Raw genomic sequence first — 5,962 nt, 5'->3', positions numbered from 1 at the left:
GGTGTCTATTTCATGAGGGCAAAAGAACTGTCATGGATGTGTGGAACTAGCCCTTTTGACAAACAGTAAGAGTGCAGCCGGGACTCAGCTGGTTATGACAGTTATGAGGCGGGTGATGTTGCAGCCCTAACCAGAGACTCCAGAGGCCGAGGCAGGAGGACTGCAGGCTCGAGGCCAGCCTCAGCAACTCAGGTTAGCAATACCTGTCTCAAAAAAACAGAAAGGCCTGGGGGTGTCGCTCAGGGTAGAGTGCACCTGGCTCAATCCTCAGTACAAAACCCCACTACAGACGAGTTGGAAGGCCACCCTTATCACCTCCCCGAGTGGCGCTGCGCCCAGGGAGCCCCGGGTCCCGCCACACGGCAGCTTCAGCTTCGTTCCTTTCACCTTTGGAGGCGACCATCATTTGCAGAGGCCTTGGTCAGGGTGCTCTCAGGAGAGACCTGTTTCTGTCACCCCAGGTTTGGAGACCAGCACAGACCGTTCCCGCTAATGGCTTCTGTGGCGCCAGCATCTGGGTTCCTGAGTACTGTTGGCAGCCGTCAGCGGGGACGGGCCACGTGACGTCCGTGGAGCCTCCCCAGACTCCAGGGTCTTAAGGAGAAACAGGGAAGGACCTGAGCCCACCTGGGAGACTGACGGACGGATGCATCGATGGCTCCGGAGGTGGGAGGAGTTCTTGGTAAGAGCCCTTCTCTGAGGGTCCCATCCGACCCTTGGACTAACTGAGTCACTATCTTGAAAGCTCCGCCTCCCTCTGTTCCCAGGTCAGGGGCGGGGCTTGGGGTTTGTTCTCAGGGCACTGTGCCGAGTCCTGGGTCCCTGGGTCGGGCTGACTGAGAGCCCCCAGGCCACCCCGGACAGCATAGGCGTCCTTCCTCGTGTGAGTGAGACCTCACGGGTGTGTAGTTCTAATGACGTTTCCCTGCCAACTGAGGGGAAGGTCCTTGTGAGCCCAGAGGGTGCGCTGCGGGGAGTACCAAGTCCCCCGATGGCATTCAGCCACAATCAGGCTGCGGACCCGCCTGCCCCTCTGCCTCCCTTTCGTATGTGTGCTGTACAGCCAGCACCTCAGTGGTACGCTCCTTGCTGCTCTCGCAGCTGAGGGTTGATCCTCTGGTCAGGCTTGGGCTTGAGGCCTGGTTCTGCTGTTTATTACCATGTCCTACACTGTCCCAGCGACTCTTGGGACCTTTATTTCCTGGTTCGTGAAAGGGGGTTAAGCTGGGAGTGGTGGCACAGGCCTGTAATCCCAGAGGCTGGGGAGGCTGACCCAGGAGGATTGCAAGTTTGAGGCCAGCTTGAGCAACTGAGTGAGTCCTGTCTCAACAAAATAAAAATGGCTGGGGACATGTTCCAGTGGTGGAAGCACCCGTGGATTCGATCCCTAGCACCAAAAGAGGGGAGTTCATTGTTTTGCTTCAGAAATGCAGTGTGGGCCGCGCCGCGGTTAACCTCCCCACCCGCTGCTTCTCCCTGCTGCTTCTGACCTGGGGGAAGGTGGACTCCGGGTGCTGACCTCGGTCTCCTCTCTGATGACGAGGGTGGCCCGGGCGGCTAGAAGAGAGTGCTAGTTGCTGATGGCTGTTGCTGGGTGAGAGGCGCGGCTGGGGTCTGCGTCAGACATTGGCTGTCCCACGAGTGACCAGATGTTTCCTCTGCACAGTGCCCAGCACACAGCTGGGGAGCGTGCGGTGTCCTCGGCCTCAGGAGCGTGTGAGCTGGGGTCAGTGCTGCTTGTCACCCGGCCCAGCTCCGGCAGTGACTCTCTTGGCCCAGGATGACAGCCTGTTTTCTGCCACCACCCTCCCTCTATTTCCCTTCCTGATGGGCTGGGCCCGGGCCCGGGGCGGCACCAGCTGGTCATTTTCTCCGTTTCTGACGGGTCGGGCCTCTCCCAGGCTCAGCTCCTCGTGCGCCTGCTCCCAGCATGGCTTGGGCTGCCACCCGAGCCCCGGGGCAGCCTCCTCACCGAGTCCCCGCTCCCCCCCCACCCCGACGCCTGGGCCACTGCTGGAGGGCCCACCGTCCCAGCCCACGCCCCATCCCATCTTAGGGCTCCACCCCGAGTCCACGGGCTTTTTCTGTCCTGCGGCCTTTTGTCCCAGGCCCGTGGTCCTTTAGCTCTACCAGCTCCCGTGCTGGGGGAGGGTGGAGGCCGCCTGGCCCTGGGCTCCTGCCCTTCACTTGCCAAAAACTTCCTCTCTGTGCACTGTCCTCCAGCCCCACCCTCTCTGGACCCTTCTCTAGAGGTCATCCTTCCCCCAGGTGGGTGGTGAGCTCCCTCTAGGTGCCACTTCCACTCTGCGGCCTCCTGCCCGCCCCGCATCAGCTGATCCCGGGGTCAGGCGGGATCTGCTGCAGGGACTGCCGGCCCTCTCTTCACTGCTCTCAGCCGCGGCCGTGAATTCAGGGGAGAAACTGGATGAGGGGCGATGGGGATGAAGAAAAGACAGACACACAGAAAAAGCTGGGCCAGGTGGACAGCCAAGCTCTGATGGAGCTCCACTGACCCAAAGCTAGCTCAGCACGTTCATTATGGGGGTTTCATTAAAAGGTTCTTTGTGGGAAAGTTTCAGCAAAACAGACAACATGAAGGACGTGGGCCTGGCGAGACATTAGGGTCACCTTGTTATGCTCAGAATTCTCCATTCCCGGGAGTTGGTGACTGAGCCCAAGGTTCCGACTGGTACAGCTGCCCGCCTTCACACCTAGCCGCCTCTGGCCAGACATCACCATAGCAACGGGGCCACCTTGACCTGCACCTTTGCACAGGCAGTTCCCAGCGCAAAAGCAGCCATGAGGGAGTCAGACCATGATTCAAATCACCACTCTCCACCGGGACCCTGGGCAGCTCCCCGCCAGGGCTGGAGCCAAGGCCCGGCACCCTGGACCCTGGGCACCCATACCCAGGCACCCACAGGTGTTCACTATGTCATTTAACATGAGCTGTGCCCAAATGGAGCACCCTGGGGGTTTTCAGGACCCTCTGTGAGCCAGTAAGAGCACATTGGCTTTGTTTCCTGTTTCTCGGAGGATGGGCCCCAAGCTGCAGGCCGGCTCTAGGAGACCATGTTTGTAAAGGAAGATATGCTCGGTCTTCTCTGGTTTCGTTCCAGCTACAAATGCTTTAAAGTCAAACTCGGCCTTCCTCTCTGTTTGTGGGATGAAGTGTTGCCCAGCTTTAGAATAGAAAATGAAGCCCATCATGCAATTAACATCTGTTCTGTGTTATTTGGTGCTGGGGATTGAACCCAAAGGCCATTAACCACTGAGCCACATCCCCATCCCCTTTTTAATTTTTTAAATAAGTTGTTTAGGGCCTTGCTTAGTGGCTGAGGCTGGCCTCAAGCTTGCAGTCCCCCTATCTTTGCCAAGCCTCTGGGATGGCAGGCGTGTGTCACCACACCTGGCCCCATTAAGATCTTTGTAAACGGGACAATGCCATTCTCCCTGTTTGTTCCTCAGGAGCAAGTTCAAGCTCTAGCTCACGCTTGCTCCTGGTGTGGGTCCTGGTGTAGCTGTTGGGCTGTTTGCAGGAGCCAGCTGGAGACTGCAGTGTCCCCTACAGGCAGCCACAGGCTTCCCCTGCCTGCCATATGTGCCCTGCAACACGTGTTTACTACCTTGATTTTCTTATATAAAATGTCTCAGGTTGTCCCAGCCAAAGTCTGAGTGCTCTTCCTGGGACTTCAAGTAGATCTTTTCAGACGGTGGTGAATTTTTGAGGGGCGTAGGGTGTGAAGCTGCACTCGGAAGGGCTTTGCAGGTGGCCTGGCAGAGTGGCCTGGCTGCTGTGCAGCCCTGTCATCAGCAGCCCCTTCTAGGCACAGGGACAAGGATTCAGTCTCCTAGACACCACGTACCGTACCTCCAACAGCCACGTTACCAGCCTCCTCATCGACAGCCCTGCTGCATGGGGCAGGGCGGGGGGACACTACACGTTAGAAGGGCAGGAGGGTGGCCCGGCCTGCACGACTGTGGAGCCCCGTCACCAGGCTGGGAAACTGGCCCACAGGATCTGATTCTGCAGGGGCATCACCTTCAGGCCCTTGGTGACGTCAGGCTGCGGTGTAGGTGTGTGGTTTAAGAGGTTCCCCCTCCCCAAGACTCCTGTTCACTCAGACCCCAGAATGTGACCTTGAGAGAGGGTCTTTGCACATTAGATCGTTAACCCGTCATTTGCTCCAGCCCACAGGAAACCCCCGGGGACAGCAGAGAGGATCCAGGGGGTCCTCCTCCCCCAGCTGGCCCTGGATGACAGCTGGGAGCCTGTCCACTGCCTCCTTCCTGCAGGGGCCCCCCCGCAGCACTGTGGTCACCTGCACTGTGCTGTCCACCTCTCCCAGCGCCAGGCTTCCAGTTCCTCCCAGCCCCACTGTGTGGGTCGGCAGCGAGTGTCCCCAGATCGCTGCTATTGTGTCCCTGCACCTGGTACAAGTCCACCAGCCGGGCGGGTCCCTTGGAGCCTTGGTGTCTGATTTCAGGGCCTTCTCAGGACTTCCCTCTCCCTCACCTCTTAATCCATTGTCTTGGTTTCAGCCACTGAATGCTGTCCCCTCTGTCACCCTGCCCCCATTCCTCCCAGTTCCTCTCCCAGAACTGCGGCCTTCCTCCCCGCCCTGGAGCTGCATCTCTGAAGGGATCACCTGATGGCCGGTCCTGTGCTTCCGGACTCCTCCTGGCTCTCGGGGTTCTCAAGGGGGTGGAGGCAGCGGGGGCTGGTGGCACCCAGGGAGCTCTCCAGGACAGGGCTGGCGGGGAGACGCCTGGGCTCCCTCCTGCTGGACATCCCTCCTCCTGTGGCCACGGACTCTGCAGGCCCGAGCCCCTGTAGCCTGCAGTTCTGGGCTGATTTCCATTCAGGCTGGATCGGCTCTCTGGGCTGGTCAGGCCGCTGGGCACAGTGCCCAGGTGGGCCCCGTGGCTGGGCCTCAGAGCAGGGCCTCTCGGGGAGGAGGGCCAGGCCTGCCGGGTTCACCTCTGTCTCAGTTGTCCTGACGCGTCCAGACAGTCGGGTGGTGAGGGGTGAGGAAGGGACACGGCGGGCCGTTCCAGCAGGGGAGACCTCACACTGGAAGCCCTGGCTCTGACGTGGTCCCCAAATGACAGAAAGCAGCTCTGAGGACCATGAGCAGGCCTGACCCTCGTGTCATGGTGTCCTCCTGCTGAACATTAAAAAAAGGCACAAAACATTAACAGACAAGAGCAAGACCCCCCAGGGCCCTGCATGACACTGTCCAAGCCGCAGGGTGCTCCCCCCCCAGCAGGCTCTGGCCCTGGGCTGTCCTGGGACAAGGCTTATCCTAGGCTACCAGAGAACTCTCCCCTCCCACAGGACTCTGCCCAGAGCACCGCCCTGGCATTAGTGTCCCCAAACTCCCCAACAAAACACCACCTAGCAGGAGAGCCACAGGACCTTGCCCTGGGGGTATTTTTTGGCCCCCACTGGTTCAGACCTTCACTGGGCAGAGGGGAAGCTGGCCCGGAAAAGGGCTGTGACTCCCCAGAGTCACACAGCTAGGGAAGGGCAGTGTGACTGCCATGTGCTTCCTCTGTACGGGAAGGTCAAAGACAGGCTGAGGCTGAGCTCCCAGTGACCACCCAGCAATACCCAGGGGTGAAGATGGACAAATAGTGGTGCTCACTGGCCGTATACGATCTGGGAAAGCAGAAGTGCTCAAGGAAGCGCCCAGGGAGTATTGACACAGACAGAATCAGGCAGCAGAAGACCAGGACCCTCTCTCTGCCCTGCAGCTTGCTGGCTGTGTGACTATCAGCAAGTTACTGAGCCTCTCTGAGCTGTGCTTTCTCATCTGCCTGGTGGAGATTATAACCTGAGCCCCACCTGCCTTACCCGGTCATCCTGAGGAAGGGAAGATAAAGGCTGCAGAAAGGCCTTCTTTGGGGGGGAGGGGGGAGTACCAGGAATGGAACCCAGGGGCACTTTACACTGAGCTAC

Source organism: Marmota monax, unplaced genomic scaffold (genome assembly GCF_021218885.2).
Source record: "Marmota monax isolate L192 unplaced genomic scaffold, Marmota_monax_Labrador192_F-V1.1 WCK01_AAM20220418_F8-fsc00051, whole genome shotgun sequence".
In the NCBI taxonomy this organism is placed as follows: Eukaryota; Metazoa; Chordata; class Mammalia; order Rodentia; family Sciuridae; genus Marmota; species Marmota monax.
Note: the sequence above shows the minus strand (reverse complement) of the source record.